Genomic DNA, 21,908 nt, shown 5'->3' on the forward strand with positions numbered 1-21,908 from the left:
CTTTACCACTAGTGCCACCAGGAAGCCCCAGGCAATCATTTCTAGATTTGGGGTGATTTTTTCCTTCCTTCCTTCCCCCCACCTTTTTTTTTTTTTTTTTTTTTTGAGAATGTACTGAAGATTGTGTGAGAGGAAAGATATCACTAGGAGCTGTCAGAGCAGGCTGGCTTCTGTCTTGTCCCTCTGTCTGTTTCTTCTCTCCCTCCAGAATCCAGTGGCAACCCAGGGTTTGCACAGAGTAATGCTGCCAAACCAGGCATCTCAATGCCTCACCCAGCAAAATACTTTCCCCTAAATGCAAGTCCTTTTCTGAGAGGAATTTCTGAGAATAGCATCATCTTTCCTCTGTTCTAAACTTCCCCAGTGGGAAGAAGGTTCTCAAGCTGGAGAGAGAATTGAAAATCTGTGATCCCAGTCAGTCAAAATGACAGAAGGACATGTTTAATTCCTCTCCTCGCAGCCTCTCACCATTGCAGTGGTCACCTCAGGACACTCTGTTTGCACTGGATCTCTTATCTACTTTTCTTCCCCTCTGTTTACTGGAATATGCAGGGGGGTGTTGGAAAACTATAGGGAGGATATTTTGTATTACAGACAGTAAAGAATCTGCCTGCAGTGCAGGAGAACCAGGTTTGATCCCTGGGTCAGGAAGATCCTCTGGAGAAGGGAATGGCAACCCACTCCAGTATTCCCTGCCTGGGAAATCCCATGGACAGAGGGGCCTGGCAGGCTACATTCATGGGGTCATACAGAGTCGGACATGACTGAGTGACTCATACTTTTGTATATATAGACTACTTTCTTTCACCAATACAATAGTTGTAAAATAATAAAAATCATAAATTATAATAACAAAAAACACTAGTTGGGAAACACAAATATTTTACTATGTACCTTACTTACATTGTGCTAAATGTTTTCTCATGTTTTATGAATTAATAGCAGTGACACTCCTGAGAGTTAAGTATTATTACCCTCAATTTACAGATGAGGAAACAGAAACTCAGAGAGTTGGCGTCATTAATGGATTAAAAGATTGCACAGTTAACTGTTCAGGGCAGGATTCAAGTCTAGGACTTCCAGAATCAAACTACAATAGCTTGGCTATATATAAGAACAAGAGGGAAAAACTGGGATTATTATAACTTTTCATGTCAAATGTATCCTGTGAATTGCATGCCTGATACCTTGCTATGGACTTGCTCAATTGTTTAGAGAGAAAAATAATTTATGCATCCATCCATCTAGCCTTCTTGAGGTATATATAACTAGTACGCAAAAAACTTCACACGATTAATGTACACACAGTGTTAGGACATACATGTCCACTTGTGTTACCATCACCACAACCCAGGTAACAAACATGTCCATCACCTCCATACATTTCCTTCTGTCCTTTTGTTCTTTGTTTTGTGGTAAGAACACTTACCCCCTGAGATCTACCCTCTGAACATATTTTTAAGTGCACAGGAATATACTGTTGAGTGCAGGCACTATTGTGTACAGCAGAACCCTGCACAACTATAAATTTTGAATGATTATTTTGACTAACTAAAATGATCACATGTTCACATAAAAGCAGATTCAGAACCAAAAAGAAGTGGGAGAAAAAATAAACACATGTTGTGTATACAGAACGCACAGAGCTGATGTGTTATGACACCCATCCTCAGAAATGAGAATCTACTGATAGATACACCTCCCTCCTCACTTGGAAAGAAGGATGTCGTAACAGTTGTGTTGTCTCATTTTCGTGTATTTATATCACTCCTACACTGTCAAGCTAAAATAATTCAGAGAGTCAAGAGGTACATACAATTAATTTCTTTTTTTAAACACAAGTGCTTAAAAAAGCCTCTCCTCGAAGACACCATTGTTTACAGCTTTTACCCTATCATTAAATATCCCATTCCTTTTTTTAAGGGAAGTAGATTTTTAAATTTTTTTGTTTTTCGCTATGCTGGGTCTTTGTTGCTGCATGTGGGCTTTCTCTAGTTGCGGCAAGTGGTGGCTACTCTTCAGTTGCGGTGCATGGGCTTCTCATTATGATGTCTTTGCTCGTTGCGGAGCTCAGGCTCTAGGGCTTATGGGCTTCAGTAGTTACAACTGTCAGACTCTGGAGCGTGGGCTCAGTAGTTCTGATGCATGGGCTTAGTTGCTCTGTGGCATATGGGATCTTCCCGGACCAGGGACCAAACCCATGTCCTTTGCATTAGCAGGCACACTCTTTACCACTGGGCCACCAAGAAAGTCCAAATAGCCCATTCCCTGCTCCTCCCCAATGTCTACTATGATAATTTCAACTTAAGCAGATCATTAAAGATCTCTGAGTCTTTCCTCATTTGTAAAATGGAAATACTGTTAATACCACCACATATCACCACATACGTGATGGTACTAAAATCTGGTAAGGATTTTAAAAATAGAGGATGCATATAAAGCAGTAGTTCTCAGTTAATGCCATTTTCCTCACCCTACTCAACTTTTAGAATGTAGACTTTTAGAGCAAGAGTTAACTATGGTGTCTAATTCAGAGCTAGAAGCACAGAAAGTGGATTAACTATGATGTAGATTTTGTCAGTGCCCTGTAGTGGATTTCTGTCTCCTTAGCCCAGAAGAGAACAATGCTCTTTCTTTTTTTAAACTGAGGCATAACTGATGTGCAATGTGTTATGTTTCAGGTGTACAACACAGTGATTCACCATTTTTAAAGATTATATCCCATTGATCGTTATTATAAACGATCAGCTATACTCCCCACATTGTACATATATCCTTGTAGCTTACGTAGAGAACAGCCTATTGGTGGGGAAAGCAGAGGGGGACCTAATACAGGTAGGGGGATTGAGAGAGAAAAATTCCTACATATGAAATAAGCAATGCTCTTTATATACTCCTCCCAGACCTTAAGCCAGAGCCCAAGTGCAGGCCTATGAACTGTTAGTTTCTACCACCAGGTGGCATGAAAGTGAAATTGTGTGTTTTCCTTGTCCTTAGAGCTTTGAAGGAAGTTTTGAAGTAGGAACATTTGTACTTAACAAGACAATTGTTCCAAAGACTCGATTCCATTTCCTGACACCATTTCCCCTGGTAGATTTCAGCGGATGTGCTGCAGCTCATTGCTCACCTATTAAAGCCTGGTTGGCTCTCACATTCGAGATGCGCTGGGAAGGTCCACACGCAGCCTTCCACTGCTAATAAGATGAAGGCAATAGCTGTTCAAGGCTCATAAACCTGTGACCCTCATAAATCAATTTCAGAGTAATATTGTGCTTAAATGAACACAGTCCCCACAACCAAGAAAAATTTTAAAACAACTCAAACTAGCATTACTCAATATTATGAAGGGGACAGGAAATCCCCTAGCAATAAATTTTAAAATCCCTTTTTAGGTTCTTCCCAATCCACTGTGCTTCTCAAACCAGTGAGAACTTAAAGTTCATGTTTTTTCTTCCCCTCATTCTCCTCTTTCCTGCCTGCTTTTCTATCTTTTCTCCATTGTACAGCCCAAGAACTGTCCAAGACTACATCTTTCAGGGGAACAGAAGGGTCGGCCCTAATGTAGACCTTACCAGGCACCACGAGTGGTTAGCCCAGAAAACAATCTGGGAAAACTCAAAAATTAATCACTTACAGTTCATTAAAAATTGAATTAAAGCCTTTTGTCAGATATAGAGTTGCAAAAATTATCCAGTCTGTGGCTTATCTTTTTTTTAAACTATTCCTTTCAAAGAGTAGTCATGTTTAATCTTGGGCGAAAAAGAAATGGCTATAAGCCATCAAAGGTAAACCATAGCAGAATATGAAAAAACTTAATCACTTGTATCTTGGCATATCGTACCCAAACTTAAGAAATACAACAAATGGTGCTCCAAAGTGCAGAAGAAATAATGAGATCCAGTTGCAGAAAACACTGAATTAGAAATCTAAAGTTTTATTCCAATTAATTGTACGAACTCTAAAGGGTAACTTTACTTCTGATTACTTACTACTTGCTTCCTTGTATTGATATGAAAACCAGGACTCTTCTTAGTAAGATGGAAAGACTGGGATAAGGGCACATGGGTCAGTGGGTGAGCCGGAGAGTTTCAGAAAGGCAAAAAACATGTCTTTATGTGCTTTTGTGTCTCTAGTACCTACTTGACAGGGCCTGGCGCCTATAAACACTCAGTGGCTTTTGGATGGATGCAAGATTTGTACCTACGCTTCTGAATCCAGAGTCAATGCCTAACCCACTTGGTATCTCACTTCCTCATTGCACCTCTGTTCTGTTAAAGTCCCACCCCCTTTCAAATGATTGACAGGCACTTCTAGTCTATGCACTCACTAATGGTACAGAATACCAGTCCTAATCCATGTTATTACTTTTATGATGGTAATATCTCTATTTTTTTTTGGCTGCACCAAGCCAAGTTTCCCAAGCTGGGATCCAACCCATGCCCCTGTATTGGGAGTATGGAGTCTTAACTACTGGGCCGTCAGGGAAGCTGCAATATCTCTAATATTAACTAATATTCTTTTGAGTTAACATTTAGATCTACGGGACTTTGAGTTGCATGTATTTTTCATAACCAGATGGCACAATTTGTTCCCACTGCTGTAACATTATTTCCCCATTTTCTCTGTGACAAAATGATGCATCCTGACACTAATTAATTGTTAACATCATGATTTAGGAAGATATTTGGAGGTCTGCTTAGACATATTTAATTAGAAATTACCACTTTAAGTATTATGTGTTTTTATGCACCCAGTGCATTATGGGATGGAGTCAGGGCAATACAGAACAAAGCAGGAAGGACACAGGTGTGTTGTGTGCTGTATCCATAATTGATGGAGGACATGTATGTAGCACTTTACAGATTGCAAAACATGCTTATTTTAACTCCTCTGAATGATCATGAAGGGTAGGCATTATTGTTAGCCAGTTTACAGATAGGAAGCTGAGGCTGAACATCATGTAAGCAACTTGTTCAAGATCACAAAGCTAGGTCTGAGATGCCCAGCTTTGCTTGCAGGAAAAATTCTGAGCCAGGATAGTGGGACAACTGAGGGTATCATCTTTGGCTAGATTGCTTAGTATTAATATCCCAGTTTTGCTACTTACTAGCTTTGTGAGCTAAGTAAGGCAAGTCACTTAACCTTTTTGTGCATTAGTTTGCCATGCGTAAAATGGGAAGAAAATAGAACCTACCACATTGGGTTTCAGGGGAGTTAGGCTAATGGACATAGTTTTCTCAGAATAGAACCAGCTTATTAGGAGATACTTAATAGGGGTGTGTGTGTGTGTGTTTTCACTAGAGAACTGTTTCCCACATTTCTGGAAATCCCTCACACATTAGCTCCTGAAATACATTTCCTTTCTTAAAAAAAAAAAAAAAAAACTGATTCTTGGCAGCAGCCTGATTATAAACTATGTGTAATATGTTTATGAGGAGACTGTGCATCAGGGCACCCATTTGGGAACAGGGCACCAACATGTAGAAAATGAACAGAAACAAAACCCTGACCTCTGATGCAATCTTCATTAAGGCGCTTCTCAAATAAAATTCCTGTGCTTCAGGAGCTGATGGCCACAGTGACCCCACAGCCCACAGAACATAACAGCAAGCGCTAATTTAAAATTTCATGCAGGAAGGAAAAGTTACAGTTCTCACAGAGTCTGTAGATCAAACACAAGATGAGAACTAAGTGTCTGCCCAGTGAATCAAGCATGGAAGCGGGCAGCATGGCTTTTGCATTCTTTCCTAGTCAATTTTATTGATTAAACCTCAAATTCTCTAACGTGGTGTTGCATGGATGGCTAAAAGCAGCCTTTGAACAAAGTGAGGCGACTCAATCTGAACAGTCAGGAAGTAAAGATACTGTTCAAAAATACTGTGGTGTTTGCTTTAGAGCCAGTAAAAACCAAGAGACCAAAGTGACTCTCGAAAGGTTTAGGGTCACATGTGCTAAATTCTGCCACTTGAGGTAGAGGTGCCATGTTTGACTTGCTGGCCCTTAACTAAGCTAGATGGACAGGGAACTGCTTTTTGGACAGACAGGAGCAGCATCCCAAGGCCCTCCTGGGTGGGTTAGGACACCTCCTACGCTGCCTGGTTGGGTGCATTCCCTTTTTGGCCTCATCATTTATAATTCTCATTATCTTCATTCAAATTAGGCCATGCTACAAAACTACCCTCATTATATGAGGTTGCAGAAATCACATAAACTTCAGGGTCAGAAAAAAACAAATCTGTTTGAGTCCATGTTTTACTTTTTATTACCTGTGTGATAAAGGGCAAGTCACTTATCCTCTCTCTGCTTCAGTATCTGTAGCTGTAAATGGAGATAAAAATAGTAATTTCAACATCATCAGGAGGATTAAATGAGACAATAGATGGGAAAGTGTTCAGCACATATCAGCTAGTTAAATGTCAGTTCAGGGAGAGAGAAACAAAAGGCAGAAGTATTAACTTGCTTTTAGAGAGAGAAAACTTCCAGAAACATAGAGATGCGTGTCTGACTTGTTAATAAAATTTTAACCTGACTGAGATCAATGAAATGTTCCGTGTTGACTGCAAATGCATACTCATCATCAGCAATCCCAAGGAAAATCTATCAGGATTATTTCCTTCCCTTAAAGAGCAATATAAATATTGATCCACTTTCCTAATTGGCCTGCGCCTTGCCTTCATACATCACACTTCTGTTCTGCACACAGGGCACAAATCTTCCAATTACCTTTAGTTCATGATTCATTATGTCACATTAGAAGCTAAACATGAACGCAGGGTCCTCATCAAGAAAGAGTACCACTTGAGGAGCACTTCCTCTGTTGCTTTTTATTCTCTAAAGATACCTGAGCCGCCTCATAGTTGATGTGTGCAAGAATATCTTCACCCTCCCCAGGTAGGCCAACCTGTTAAATCAAAATCGAAGCAACTGCGTGGTGGGGTCAAGAGATGGCTAGCCCTCCTACTCAGGACCGGAAAGGAACAGCACACCAGCTCATTAAGAAGGAATTGTTAGGCTTGATGACACAAGGAGGGCTGGAAAAATGCCAAAGCAAACATCTGGTGTTTCATAAAGATGGCAAAAGGCATGCTAATCATCTTGTTAATGGTGGTTAAAACACTGAAGATCTTCCCTTTACGGGCAAAGGCAATGCATCCTGTCTTTTGGACACAGAAGCAAAAATAATGAGAATAGTATACAATACTGGATGCCCAGAATCCTGGATGATTATCCAGTAATAGCTATCTCTCTAGAAATCTGAGTGCCTCAGACTTAACCAGCAAAATAGATGGTTCACTAAGGAATTTTCTGGCTAGTTTATTGGCAAGAAAGTGAATGAATCAATGGCCTAGAAAGGTACCGGGTGTCCTGCAAGTTTGAGGACATTATAGCCAGAGGTGTGCCTTTCTCTACCTCTGTTTGGGACTGGGTTTATTACTATACATTGTTTTGTTTCTTCTGACAGAACAGCAATCCTTCCTTTGCACCTTTGTCTCCTGTTCAGTTGCTCAGTTGTGTGCAACTCTTTGTGACTCCATGGGCTGCAGCACACCAGCCTTCCCTGTCCTTCACTAGAGTTTGCTCAAATTCATGTCCACTGAGTCGGTGATGCCATCCTGACTCATCCAACCATCTCATCCTCTGTCAGCTCAAAACAAAATTCCTGCCACCAAATGAAATAGACACGAAAGCACTCTGAATAGCTCCTGTTGGAAACAGGTGCTGTGTACCTTGGGCCCTGTCCCCTTCATATGCCAACACTGGATGGAACTGGAATTCAGCTCCCTTAATTAGCAAGAGAGGATGACTGCCCGCATGAAGTGTGATCCTTCCTCTCAGGAAGTACACGTTTATGGACATAAAACAACACTGGTTTTCAATAGGTTCTCACATTTAGTTTGCTTAATTCTGAGAAAGAATTGGTTTTAATTTTTTCCTTTGTAAGCCTCTATTCTTTCATATGTGATAATAGAAGTTTTCCACTTGTTACGATAGGATATCTTTCATTTTCTTATTGTCTTAATACCAAAGGATCCCAGTACAATGTTTTCCCAAATTGTTGCGGCATTGCAGAATTAAGCTGAAGGGGAAGTAAATGTAGGATTCTACTTTTTATTAGATAAAATACATCATCTCTCTTTTCCTTTCCCATTGAGGTAGATTACTAGCAAGAAGAGAACATAAAACAAAATAAAACAAACTTCACAAGATAATTCAAAAATGGCTTAGCTGACATGGTAATTTTTAACAGCTAAATTTATACCTAAATCCTAAAGACCATCCAGATCAATTTCTTCAGCACATATGTGAGAAACAGAGACAGCAAGTGACCACTTCCAGATCAATGAGTGAAAGAGTGACCCAGGAATATGCAAAGGCAAGGTCTTCTGACTTCATTATTTCCTTCCCATGCTTGTTGAACTCATTGTTATTCAGTCCCTAAGTCGTGTCCAATTCTTGTGACCCATGATGTGTAGCTCCCCACTCCCCGAGCCTCCTCTGTCCTCTACTATCTCCTGGAGTTTGCTCAAATTCATGTCCATTGAGTTGGTGATGCTATCTAATTATCTCATCCTCTGGTGCCCTCTTCTCCTTTTGCCTTCAGTCTTTCCCAGCATCAGGGTCTTTTCCAATAAGTTGGTTCTTCACATTAGGTGGTCAAAGTATTGCAGTTAAACTCATAGGAAGCCAAAATAGGACATTAAGATCAGTGACTTGAAGGACAGTAAAATGGAAATGAAGATGGCAAGTCCCCGCACAAGAGTTCCACTAATCTGGCACTGCTAATTGATCTCATCTTCTTTCCTGGTAGGGGCTTCCCTGATGGCTCAGATGGTAAAGAATCCACCTGCAATGAGAGAGACCTGGGTTTGATCCCTGGGTCGGGAGATCCCCTGGAGAAGGGAATGGTTACCCACTCCAATATTCTTGCCTGGGAAGTCCCATGGACAGACGGGCCTGGTGAGCTAGTCCATGGGGTCACAAAGAGTCAGACACGACTGAGCTATATCTGATTTATCTATCTTCCCTGGTAAGTGCACACACACACAATCCTGTGCTTCGGGTAACCATCCCCATGGATTAGATTTCTTATACACTGTGAAGCATATTTGTTCTTTCTGGTTTCGCAATTAAGTGCATGCACCTTGGAATAGGGTTGGTCAGTGTTCAAATTCCAATTCCACCTTTTAGCAGCTGTGTGACCTTGAACCAGTAACTTGACTTCTCTGAGCCTTGAGTTCTATAAATCGAAGGTAGTGTTCCTTTTGGGGTTGGTAAATGGTGAATAAAGTGCTTGACGCAGTGCATGGCATATACTATGCTCTCAATCAATGATACTTATTATTATCCAAAAGAATTAACCACTTTTCTGTGTTTTCTACGTTTCAACTTTGAGGCATTAGATTTATCAAAATGTGTGTGAGGGGAGTTTTATGGGGCTGTTCAGTGGTGTCTTAGGTCTTTTTGCTAGATTCTATATTGACAATAATAAGTAATTCTAGGAGAGACTCCATTTAGAAGTAAATTCTAACAGGTAGAACCTGTTTGTCTATTTTTAGCCACGTGCTCCGTGTCACTCCAGAGTATCTGTTGCATTGAACTGCAGTTCAGCTAAAGACTGCTCATTTAGAGGCTCGAAAAGCCTGGAAAGATTTTAGAATTCAGGTTGGAATCAATGTCAAAGCTGAATCTGGAGATGAGGTGTTCTTACATGCCATCCCAGAAGCAAAGGGTACAAGAGACAAAAAAGTGTAGCCAGGTGGGAGAAGCTCTTTGATGAGATGTCCTTTCTGTAGACACTCTCCAGGAAGAGAGAGCTAAAGAACAGTCAAGTACACACTTGACGCCCACTGGGGCTTGTTTGCAGAGCCTGAATCTGGGGCAAACAGCTTGCCGCATCTCTTAATGCCTAGCCTCAGCACTTATTTAATTTGAGATGCATTTATTTCCTGTTAAAAACTGTTGCAGTCACTCTTTGGCATCAACTGTTTGCTGGAAAGCAAGGTGAGACTGTCAGATGGTTGTATTGGCTGGTGACATATTCAGGCTCTCATGTGATAGGGCAGCCGTTCAGATAATCACTTTAAATATTTCACTAACACAGTAGTAAATTTTTAAAAAGTATACAGTGATAGTGCTTCTGTTCGTCATATTCACACTGCCTTTTTATTTCTAATAAACTTTGTCTTCTGAGGATATGTTGTTGAGAGCTCTCCCTAGAATATTATCATTTGTAATAGATGCTCCCGAATAGTTTATTTTTATTTATACTAATAGCCAGGGAGTCATGGTAACACCTGGGAAAGTGCAAAAGCAAAATGGAATTTTCTTTGGAGGAGATAAGAGGAAGCCGCAGAGAAAAAACTGTTGGGCGCCCTTCGAGTCCTTATCTCCTGAAGTAATGAATTAGTCATCCAGAGGGGCAGGAATATTCCCAGAAGGAAGCTTCCCTGGTTGTCGGGGAGGTTTAATTCTCACTAACCATTAGGAGTGACTGTGAATGCCACCTCCCCGTCCTTGTGTCTATGACAAGGCTGTGAGCACTGTACTCCCATCTGGGCGTCTGCTTTATTGCAAAGAAAAGAATGCAGACAAAAGTCTGAATTTTTGCACAATGCCTAGAGTCTATTTCCACGAATGTTGCATTAATTACTGAGTGAGAGTGTCTCTTATGAATTTTCAGGTGTGTGCTTGCAATTCATTTTTTTTCCCATTTACATAAAAAGTCGATTGGAACAGGAGTCTTTGTTGCTGCCTCAGTGGGATCTTCTCAGGAGATTTTTCACAGAGATTTATGTGCTTGAAACCAAACTTAGATCAAAAAATATACTGAAGGTTCTTCGAATTACCATGGGAATGGTTCAGCTCTTAGTGTATTCCTGTCACACAGAGAATTTTCCAGCTAGGCTGACTCCTGGCCCAGCCTCTGCTCTCTTGGGAACTGTAGAGAGGGTATAACATTTAGATTCGCACCTTCATCCAGCCTAATGAATCTTCTTCCTACAACTTAAATCCTTTAAAAAAAAATGAAGATAAAACATGTGAATAGACTTTTAGAAAGAGGGGGCTATACAGTGCAGTGGGTAAAAACAGAGACGAGAGCCAGACCTGCTATGATCATGCGACATCAAGTCCATTTCCTAAGGGCTCTGAGATTGGATCATGTCATCAGCTAAACAGATGGCAGTGGTATCTCTCTCGTACAGTTGTGGGGAGTGAATGAGATGACCCAAAGAGCATCCAGCACAGTGCCTAGCATATACATTCTCGCTATGATTTTATTATTCAGAAGTTTTCTTAATTCAAGTCATTTTGGCCTCAGAAATCATTCCATGCAAATATAAACTCTGGATGTGCCTACCTAGAAAAGCGGGAGTTTAAGTCATGATGTAACATAACAGTTCTGTTGAAAAGAAGGGACTGGGCTCAAAACTGGAGAAGAACTGAATGTCTTATGAGAACAAGTCCACCTTCCTTCCCAGAAGGCAGGCTTGAGGCAGAGATGTTGAGGAAAGTGCCCTTGGTGGGGAAGTACAGCAGATCTCCACGTGACATTCAAACTCAGGTACCAGCCTCATCTGCTGTCACCAAAGGGCAGCGAGGCAGGTGGCGAGCCAGGAAGGAAAACCCCTTCCTGCCTTGTTCTCTCTCACTGCTCAAGCCATCACTTCAGTTCAGTTCAGTTCAGTCACTCATTCGTGTCTGACTCTTTGCAGGCCCATGGACTGCAGCACACCAGGCTTCCCTGTCCATCACCAACTCCCAGAGCTTGCCTGAGTGCCATCACGATTACCAAGGCAACTACATAGATAGTCTAGAAATCTACCACAAGGACTCTGATTCAGCAGGTGCTACTGTAGATTCTGATTTAGTGTGCTTTGGATAAAACCCACAGATCTGTATTATGTATACAAACATAATATTTAATTTATAATATTTATAGTACATATTTTACAATTGAACTTTTATTATCATTCACAATTCAAAATGGACAAGAGTAGAGATAATAAACATCCTCTCTCCTGCCCCAGCTCCCTTCCCTGGAAATAACCAATGTGATCTTTGTATTCTTCCAGAACTGTTTTATTCATATACAAAGATACATTTATTTTCTCATATTTTACATAAATGTGGATCAGCATCTTACAGTTTTCAGAGTACAAGTCTTTTGCCTCCTTAGATAGGTTTGTTCCTAGGTATTTCATTCTTTTTGATGCAATGGTAAATGGGATTGTTTCTTTAATTTCTCTTGCTGATGTTTTGATGTTAGTGTATAGGAATGCAAGAGATTTCTGTGTATTAATTTTGTGTCCTGCAACTTTACCAAATTCACTGATGAGCTCTAGTAGTTTTCTTGTAGCACTTTGGGGATTTTCTATGTATAGTATCATGTCATCGACAAACAGTGACAGTTTTGTACTTCTTTTCCAATCTGAATTCATTTCTTTCTCTTCTTTGATCTCCATGGTTAGGACTTCCAAAACTATTTTTAATAAAAAGTGGCATGAGTGGATATCCTTGTCTTGTGATCTTAGATGAGACACTTGCTGATTTTCACTATTGAGAAGAATGTTAGCTATCAGTTTGTCATGTATGGTCTTTGTTACATTGAGGTAGGGCTTCCCTTGTGGCTCAGCTGGTAAAGAATCTGCCTGCAATGCGGGAGACCTGGGTTCAATCCCTGGGTTGGGAAGATCCCCTGGAGAAGGGAAAGGCTACCCACTCCAGTGTTCTGGCCTGGAGAGTTCCATGGACTGTACAGTACATGGGGTCGCAAAGAGTCAGACACAATTGAGCAACTTTCACTTTCACATTGCTGTAGGTTCCCTCTGTACCCACATTCTGCAGAGTTTTTATCATAAATGGGGGTTAAATGTTGTCAAAAGCTTTTTCTGAATCTGAGATAATCATATGTTTTTATTCTTCAGTTGTTTAATGTGGTGTATCACATTGATTGATTTAAGATTTTGAAAACTTCCTGCATCCCTGGGATAAATCCCACATGATCATGGTGCATTATCCTTTTAATGTATTGTTGGATTCTCTTTGCTAGTATTTAGTAAAATACTAAATATTTCATTGTCAAGGATTTTTGCATCTATATTCATCAACTGGCCTGTAATTTTCTATTTTGGGTATCTTTGTCTGGTTTTGGTATCAGGGGATGGTGGCCTCATACAAAAGGTTTGGGAGTGTTTCTCCCTCTGCAATTTTTTGAAAGAGTTTGAGGAGAGGTGTTAACTCTTTTCTAAATCCTTGATAGGATTTGCCTGTGAAGTCATCTGACCCTAAACTTTTGTTTGTTGGAAAGTTTTCCACCACAATTGCAAATTTTTGTGATTGGTCTGTTCATATTTTCTATTTCTTCCTGGCTCAGTCATGGGAGATTGTACCTTTCTAAGCATTTGTCCATTTCTTCCAGGGTGTCCATTTTATTGGTGTAGAGTTGCTTATAGTAGTCTCTTGTGATCCTTTGTATTTCTGTGGTATCTGTTGTAACTTCTTTTTCATTTCTAATTTTTTTTATTTGAGTGCTTTCCCTTTTTTTCATAATGAGTCTGGCTAAAGGTTTATCAATTTTATCTTTTTAAAGGACTAGCTTTCATTTTCATGGATCGTTTCTATTTTTTCTTTGTCTCTATTTCTGCTCTGTTTGATTTCTTTCCTCCTCCTAGTTTTGGGTTTGGTTGTTCTGCTTTCTCTAGTTGCTTTAAGTGTAGGCTAGGTTGTTCACCTGAGATTATTCTTACTTCCGGAGGTAACACTGTATTGCTATAAATGTCCCTCTTAGGATTGCTTTTGCTGCATCCCACAGGTTTTAAATCGTTGTGCTTTTGTTTCATTTAATTTCTTTTGTGATTTGATGACTATCTTTACTATTGTTTCAACTGCTTTTCTTTCTTGTCTGTATATCTGTTGTAGATTTTTGCTTTGCAGTTACCATGAGGTTTTGATATAGCACTCTCTCTCTATACATGATTGTTTTAAGTTGCTGGTCTCTTACTTTCAAATGTGTTCCCAGTATCTTGCATTTGCACTCTCTTCTCACAACTGCTGGTTTTGATATCATAGTTGTGTGTAGATGACTTCCTACCTTTACTGTATATTTGCCTTTATCAGTGAGCAAAATTACAGAGAGTACTTGTAAGTTTCTTGTTCCTAGTTATGCCTTTTTCTTTTTTTTTTAAATTTTATTTTATTTTTAAACTTTACAAATTGTATTAGTTTTGCCAAATATCAAAATGAATCCGCCACAGGTATACATGTGTTCCCCATCCTGAACCCTCCTCTCTCCTCCCTCCCCATACCATCCCTCTGGGTCATCCCAGTGCACTAGCCCCAAGCATCCAGTATCGTGCATCGAACCTGGACTGGCAACTCGTTTCATACATGATATTATACATGTTTCAATGCCATTCTCCCAAATCTTCCCACCCTCTCCCTCTCCCACAGAGTTCAAAGGACTGTTCTATACATCAGTGTCTCTTTTGCTGTCTCATACACAGGGTTATTGTTAGCATCTTTCTAAATTCCATATATATGTGTTAGTATACTGTATTGGTGTTTTTCTCTCTGGCTTAATTTGTATGGAAATACAAAAAACCTCGAATAGCCAAAGCTATCTTGAGAAAGAAGAATGGAACTGGAGGAATCAACCTACCTGACTTCAGGCTCTACTACAAAGCCTTTTTCTTTTCTGCTTTGAGAAGCATTTGTTGAAGAGCTGTTCTGGTGGTGCTGAATTTCTTAGTTTTTGCTTGTCTGTAAAGTTTTTGATTTCTCTTTCGAGTCTGAACGAGTCCTGCTGGGTAGAGTATTCTTCACTGTAGGCTTTTCCCTTTCATCCCTTTAAATATATCATGCCACTCCGTTCTGGCTTGCAGAGTTCCTGCTGAAAAATCAGCTGATAACCTTATGGGGATTCCCTTTATCTTTATTTATTGCTTTTGCCTTGTTGTTGTAGTATTTTCTCCTTGGCTTTAATTTTTGTCCATTTGATTAATATGTGTCTCAGCATGCTGGACTTGGGCTTATCCTGTATTGGACTTTTTGCACTTCCTGGACTTGAGAGTGTTTCCTTTCCCATGTTAGGGAAGTTTTTGACGATTATCTATTCAAATATGTTCTCAGGCCCTCTCCCCCGCTGCCCCCACTTCTGGGACTCCTATAATGCAAATGTTGTTGTGTTTAATATTTTCCCAGAGGTCTCTGAGACTGTCCTTTTTTTCACTTTTTTTTCTTTATTTTGTTCCACAGCAGTTATTTCCACCATTCTGTCTTCCAGGTGACTTATTCGTTCTTTGGCCTCATTTACTCTGATGTTGATTCCTTCCAGTATATTTTTTCATTTCAGGGATTGTAGTGTTCATCTCCTTTTGTTTGTTCTTTAAATCTTTTAGCTTATCATTAAGCATTTTTTGATACCTTCTCAGTCTGTGCCTCAATTCTTTTTCCAAAATCTTGGATCATCTTTATCGTCATTGCTCTGATTTATTTTTCAGGTAGATCGCCTATCTCCACATCACTTAGTTGTTCTTCTGGGATTTTATCCTGTTCCTTCATCTGGGAGATTTTCTCTCCTGTCTCATTTTGTCTTACTCTGTTTATGGTCTTTCTGCAGGCTGCAGAGTCGTAGTTCCTCTTTCTTCTGTTGTCTGCCCCCTAGTGGGTGAATCTGGGTGTAGCCCCACTAGTAAACAGGGTCACGTCAAGCGGTGTGTTTAGAGGCCCCTGGGGACTCAGGATGACTTTAGGAAGCCTGTTTGCTGACAGGTGGGGCTGTGTTCCCACTGTTGGTCGTTTTAACTGAAGTGTTCCAACACTGGAGCCTGCAGGCTATTGGGTGAGATCTGGGCTTCCATGATAGCTCAGTTGGTAAAGAATCTGTCTGCAATGCACAAGACCCCGGTTCAATTCCTGGGCTGGGAAGATCTGGTGGAGAAGGCATGGGCTACCCACTCCAGTATTCTTGGGCTTCCCTTGTGGCTCAGCTGGTAAAGAGTCAGTCTCCAATGCAGGAGACCTGGGTTCGATCCCTGGGTTGGAAAGATCCGCTGGAGACAGGAAAGGCTACCAACTCCAGTATTCTGGCCTGGAGAATTCCATGGACTGTATAATCAATGGGGTCGCAAACAGTTGGACATGACTGAGTGACTTTCACTTCAGGTCACCAAAATGGCAACCTCTGGGAGAGTTCATGTTGATGGATATTCCGTGGGGCTCTGCCACCAATGTCCTTGTCCCTACCTGTGGTTTGAGCCACAGCCATCCTCCGCCTCCTCAGGAGTCTGGCACAGTTTCCTAGGAGTCACGGCTTTGCCCCGAGTCCCAGTGCAGGAGAAACCTTGTGTGTGCCCTCCAAGAGTGGAGTCTCTGTCTCTGTCAGTCCTCCAGAGTGTCTGCACTCAAACCCCACTAGCCTTCAAAGCCAGAGGGTGCTCCTCCTAATGCCAGCCCTCCAGCTGGGAAGCTGGAGTGGGACTCAGAACTCTCACTCCTGTGGGAGAACCTCTATGATATAGTTATTTTCCAGTTTGTGGGTCACCCATCCAGTGGAGAAAGAATTTGATTATCTCGCTAAAACACCCCTCCTGCTGTCTCAATGTGGCTTCTTCTTTGGATGTAGAATATCTTTTTTGGTAGGTTCCAGTCTTGTCAATAGTTGTTCAGCAGTTATGATTTTGGTGATTTTGTGAGAGGAGATGAGCTCAAGTTCTACTCCATCTTGTCCCTTCACCCTCCAATCAGTAATAATTTTTTTTTAATATAAGGAATTTGTTGCCACATTTGATCACACACAGTTTATATACAAAATTATATTCTATATATAAAATACTGCCCTATTAGTGTATATGAAATTATTTAATTCAAAGCAGTAGGATTTGGTTACTACTATGTTGGATGCAAATTGTACCAGCTTTGCAAGAGACAAAATGCTGATATAAATGTGCTGATATTATGTCAAGGAGGTATGGGATTTAGTGGGAGTATTTGCATCATAGAAATCAGTAATCACTGGAAAACAGGAGAAAACTGGTTGTTAAACATTTACCAACACAGCACTGTTTCTGTAGGTCAGGTATCCCAAACCAAACACACACATTGTCCTTAACAGGCACAACTGCAGAGACTGAGCAGGCAGGCAGGCACTGCTAAAAAGAAAGATATTTTATTAAATAGAACATTACTAAGACTGGCACATTAAATAGAAAATTAATCACAGTATTGACTTCTTAGCTTTAATCACTGAATTCTTGCCGGTAACCAAAAATGTGGATTAGACACACAGGATTTCTCTCTCATCCCTTTGCTATTAAGTATCTAAATAATTATTTCTGTAGTCAGAGTCTCCAAAGCTAAACACATGATGAAAAAAAAATGACCCCAGGTCCTTACTCTTATAGTCCTAGAATGCAAATCAGAAGTCTAGATATTCAATAACTTCTCTGGCAACAAAATGAAGCATGTGGAGAATATCTCGGGCACATTTGATAAGTTATCACACTGTTTCTAAATCTCCTATCTTTGACTCCTATAGCAAATGTTTCCAAAAATCAAGTAGCATTTCGAGATTTTCTAGCATTAAATAGCCTTGGAATGCCCCACTTAAGTTGAGGAACAGTATTCATGCATTTGTCCTATTAACCCTTTTCTCCCCTAGAGTGCTAAGCAAGAAATTAGCTCTCTTCCCTCACCTTACTGATGGCTGCACTTTCAACTTGTGAGTAAATCAAAGGCATGACATGCTGTTTTAATTACCTACTTCTTGTTTGTGAAACCCAACTATTGGTCAAAAATGACATTCCGTAAACAGGAAGAACAATGCTGTTCCTCTGGGAACTTTTAGTGCTCTGATAATCCCGAATAAAAGCATGCAATACTATGTGGCAAGGAACAGTCACTGGCCTTGTGAGGATTGTGCTGCAGGTTGGTCAAGGGCTTTCCCATTGTCCCAGTAAACAGTACCTGCAGGCCTTTGGTGACTTAATAGCAAGCTGACTCTGCCTTATGTTTCCATATATTCCTCTCCGTCTACAAACTGCACAGGGCCCCGCACTCAACACCCACCCAAAAGCTTTATCTAAAGAACTGTGATGACTCCTAATAAAAGAATGCAGAGAAATAAAAGATTTGACCTCAATCCTAGGAAGACTGGAAAGGGACCCAGAGGAATGTCATAGAGGACTGCAGCTCAAAGCATCTTCTCTCCGGCATTGCACCATGCAGCCCAGGACCTTCCTTCTCACTGGTCCAGAAAGTGCAAACTCAACTCTTTCATCTAGAATACCCCCAAATTTCTACTTGCATGACAGATAATAAAGCCTTTAAATTGACCTCACTGGTGAAGAGATTGTGGATTGGTGGTGGTGATGCATGGGAGCATGCTAAAGTTGCTTCAGTCATGTCTGACTCTTTGCAACTCTATGGACAATAGCCTGCCAGGCTCCTCTGTCCATGGGATTCTCCTGGCAAGAATTCTGGGGTGGGTTGCCATCTCCTCCAGGGGGTCTTCTCTACCCAGGGATCAAACCAGAGTCTCTTGCATCTGCTGTACTGGCAGGCGGGTTCTTCACCACTAGCACCAGCTGGGAAGCCTGTGGCCTCCCAAGGGTCCTCTCATTGGACAGGTCAGCATTATACCAGACTCTGTACCGGGGAGCACTGACATGTTCAGGACAGACAGAGGTTGTTAGAGGACTCTTAGGAGGGCTTCTGGGAAGACAGAGAAAAGAGGATTAAACTTTTCTTCATTAAATAAACTTGAAGAAAGCCTGTCTTTCTCATGTCCCAGGTTTTCTAAATGTTGCTGTTCTCTTCTGACAATTTTATCTAATTAACATCTATTTTTCACTTCTTTATGCAGTAATCAGAGTTCAATTACCGGAACCCAGCTGCTGATGCTAAAAAGTACTGGAAAATTATATTCATACAATAAATCCTCAGATGCCCTCACCATCTCCTAAAGCAAGACAAAGGAGTTTGATTCCTCAACTCTATTACCTACATACCTTCATTCCCCTTTTATAAATTCTTCTGTGACTTTGGTTCCATTTCAGGACCATTGTTGAAGGCCCACAGGGAGAGGGTCAAAGAAAGGAATAAAAATAAACATGAACACTAACACAGAAGTTTCCATCTAAGGATAGTAAAGGACTTACAACATATGTAACATATTCCAACATTTTTGTTTTAAGGAATCAAATGAAATTTGAAGAGCACTTTACCTGAAGTTAATATTCATGTATCTGGTACAGAGAATTTTGTTTTCCGCATGGAAAAATTCACGCCTCAGTTTATATATTCTTTAAGTGTTAGCTTTATGAGAGAGGTGGTCATTGAAATCCATCCCTGAAGGTCTTATAAACAAACTTATGATTAATTAAACAGTTAATTTTGATAATGATTAATTTTTAGAAGTTTCTAATTCCATCAAATTGTTTTGTGTATGCAGGAGGTTACATTTTATAATATTTTGGTCATCTTAAGTCTTTGTTTGAATAAGAGGGGAAGGAGGTAAGGGAGAGAAGGAGGAAAATGGAATAAGAAAGAAGGAAGGAAAACGGAGGGAGGAAAGGAAAAGAAAAATTCTGAACTTTTTAGATGATTATGAAAAATGCAAAGTCTTGTTACAGAACTTGGGGTGTTCCTTTGCTATTTTACGTAAAAAGAGGAAAGAACCAAGATTTGCTATGGGGCTTCCTGTCTGTCAACTACTCCATGTACTTAATTCACTTAAAAATCTCAATAAATAGTTGGTAGATAGAGGTATTATCCTTGACATTATGAAACTGACAATTCTTGAGTTTACATGCTATGGTTAAGGAGTCAGATAAGATTGTCCAAACCTTCCTGTTCCCTTTCCATGTTATCTATTTTCATGATGTGTCTATTTCCTGGCATATCATCATGCCTGATTTCTTGATAACTGGTTGGCCATTCCAAGTCTTTGAACTCAGCTTCCCATTATAAGACTGTTGGTAGAAAGTAGGACGGAGAAGGCAATGGCACCCTGTTCCAGTACTCTTGCCTGGAAAATCCCATGGACGGAGGGCCTCGTGGGCTGCAGTCCATGGGGTCGCTAAGAGTCGGACATGACTGAGCGACTTCACTTTCACTTTTCACTTTCATGCATCGGAGAAGGAAATGGCAACCCACTCCAGTGTTCTTGCCTGGAGGATCCCAGGGACGAAGGAGCCTGGTGGGCTGCCGTCTATGGGGTCGCACAGAGTCGGTCACGACTAAAGCGACTTAGCAGCAGCAGCAGAAAGTAGGACAGTCCACTGTACAGAATTTCTCACACTGAACTTCAGGACAAGAATTGAGAGTCAAAAGCAAAATTTCCTTGGGATTTAATAGAATTCATAAGCATCACTCTTCCCATAGCACAAGCAGAACACAACAACCAATGTTGTTTACTTAGAGTACCTTCTTACTGTTCTGGTCCTCTGGCCGTTAAGATATCCCAGCCCTCAAATATTAAAATTTGCTCAGTTCTAATCCCCAGACTACTTACTTGATCTTTGACTTTTTTTCTAAAACTAGATTCATCAACATCAAAGAATGTGTGTGTTCTTCATATTTGTATTGAAAGAACTCAGTTTTGAGATAAGCATCCAGAAGACTAGTTAGAACCCCTGAACCAAGAGAAACATGTGCAGGACCATCAGGAGGGAAATCTACATGCTCCCAGGGCAGTGGCCGTCTTTGACTGGGACAGCTCGGGTTTTTCTCCTGTTACACTATGGGGGCATAGTGCCCCCATCCCTTCACAGGACAGTCCCAGTTTGGGTGGCATCCTCTGTGGTAATTCTACCTGTATAATGTAAAACCTAGATCACCAGAGTAGACACATGTGGATTTCCCTCCTACCTTGAGTTCTGCTATGGTGAGAACATGCAATATTAATAAAACATTATGAGGCCTTAGTGAAGCTAAAACCAACTATATAACATGCTGCTTATGTAATTCATAACATATGTTGAGAGCAGCTGTTTGTTTTCTGCTATGGCAGACCTATGTTTTCACAGAGATGGGCGGAGGAAGCTCAGCTGGCTTTGGAGTCGATGACAGAGCGGCCCTGCCACTTGTTACAACAATGACCTTGACCTGGCAGCTCTGCTCTCCCTAAGGCTCAACTGTATATTCTAAGAGAATAGGCATAATACCACCTACCACCCAGGGCTGCTTTTACCAGAATAACAAGGGCTTTAGAGCCACAGACACCTCTGTTTAAATACCACTTGTACTACTTCTTGGCTGAATGACCTTGGCATTAAATTTGACCTAGAGACTCCATTTCCTTATCTACAGAAAATCATAACAGTACAGTTCCTATCTCAGAGATTATTTTGAGGACTAAATAATATAATGCATATAAAGTAAACATGTAATACTCTGTCATCATTTTGAAATATAATATGGGGATATACTTAAGGCCTATAAATAATTTGTACCAGAAATTGTTAAGATTGCCTTCTCTCTCAGTTCAGTTGCTCAGTCGTGTCCGACTCTTTGCGACCCCATGAATCGCAGCACGCCAGGCATCCCTGTCCATCACCAACTCCCAGAGTTCACTCAGACTCACATCCATCGAGTCAGTGATGCCATCCAGCCATCTCATCCTCTGTCGTCCCCTTCTCCTCCTGCCCCCAATCCCTCCCAGCATCAGAGTCTTTTCCAATGAGTCAACCCTTTGCATGAGGTGGCCAAAGTACTGGAGTTTCAGCTTTAGCATCATTCCTTCCAAAGAAATCCCAGGGCTGATCTCCTTCAGAATGGACTGGTTGGATCTCCTTGGAGTCCAAGGGACTCTCAAGAGTCTTCTCCAACACCACAGTTCAAAAGCATCAATTCTTCGGCGCTCAGCCTTCTTCACAGTCCAACTCTCACATCCATACATGCTACTGCTG

At 40.8% G+C, this 21,908-nt stretch overlaps 1 protein-coding gene and 1 long non-coding RNA gene across 10 annotated transcripts in view; one reads left to right on the top strand and one right to left on the bottom strand.

The window, feature by feature from the left end:
- LINGO2 (leucine rich repeat and Ig domain containing 2) overlaps nucleotides 1-21,908 on the top strand; it is a 1,446,432-nt gene that overhangs the window by 1,403,835 nt on the left and 20,689 nt on the right. The window lies entirely within an intron of this gene.
- LOC147366683 (uncharacterized) lies at nucleotides 6,239-20,097 on the bottom strand. The gene is made up of 2 exons (XR_015169478.1): nucleotides 10,848-20,097; nucleotides 6,239-8,845 (listed from the first exon to the last, which is right to left on the bottom strand). It is a non-coding gene; the product is annotated as an uncharacterized LOC147366683 (long non-coding RNA).

Source organism: Bos grunniens, chromosome 8 (assembly GCF_055505025.1).
Source record: "Bos grunniens cultivar Pamir isolate PY7600 chromosome 8, Bosgru_T2T1.0, whole genome shotgun sequence".
NCBI classification, from domain to species: domain Eukaryota; kingdom Metazoa; phylum Chordata; class Mammalia; order Artiodactyla; family Bovidae; genus Bos; species Bos grunniens.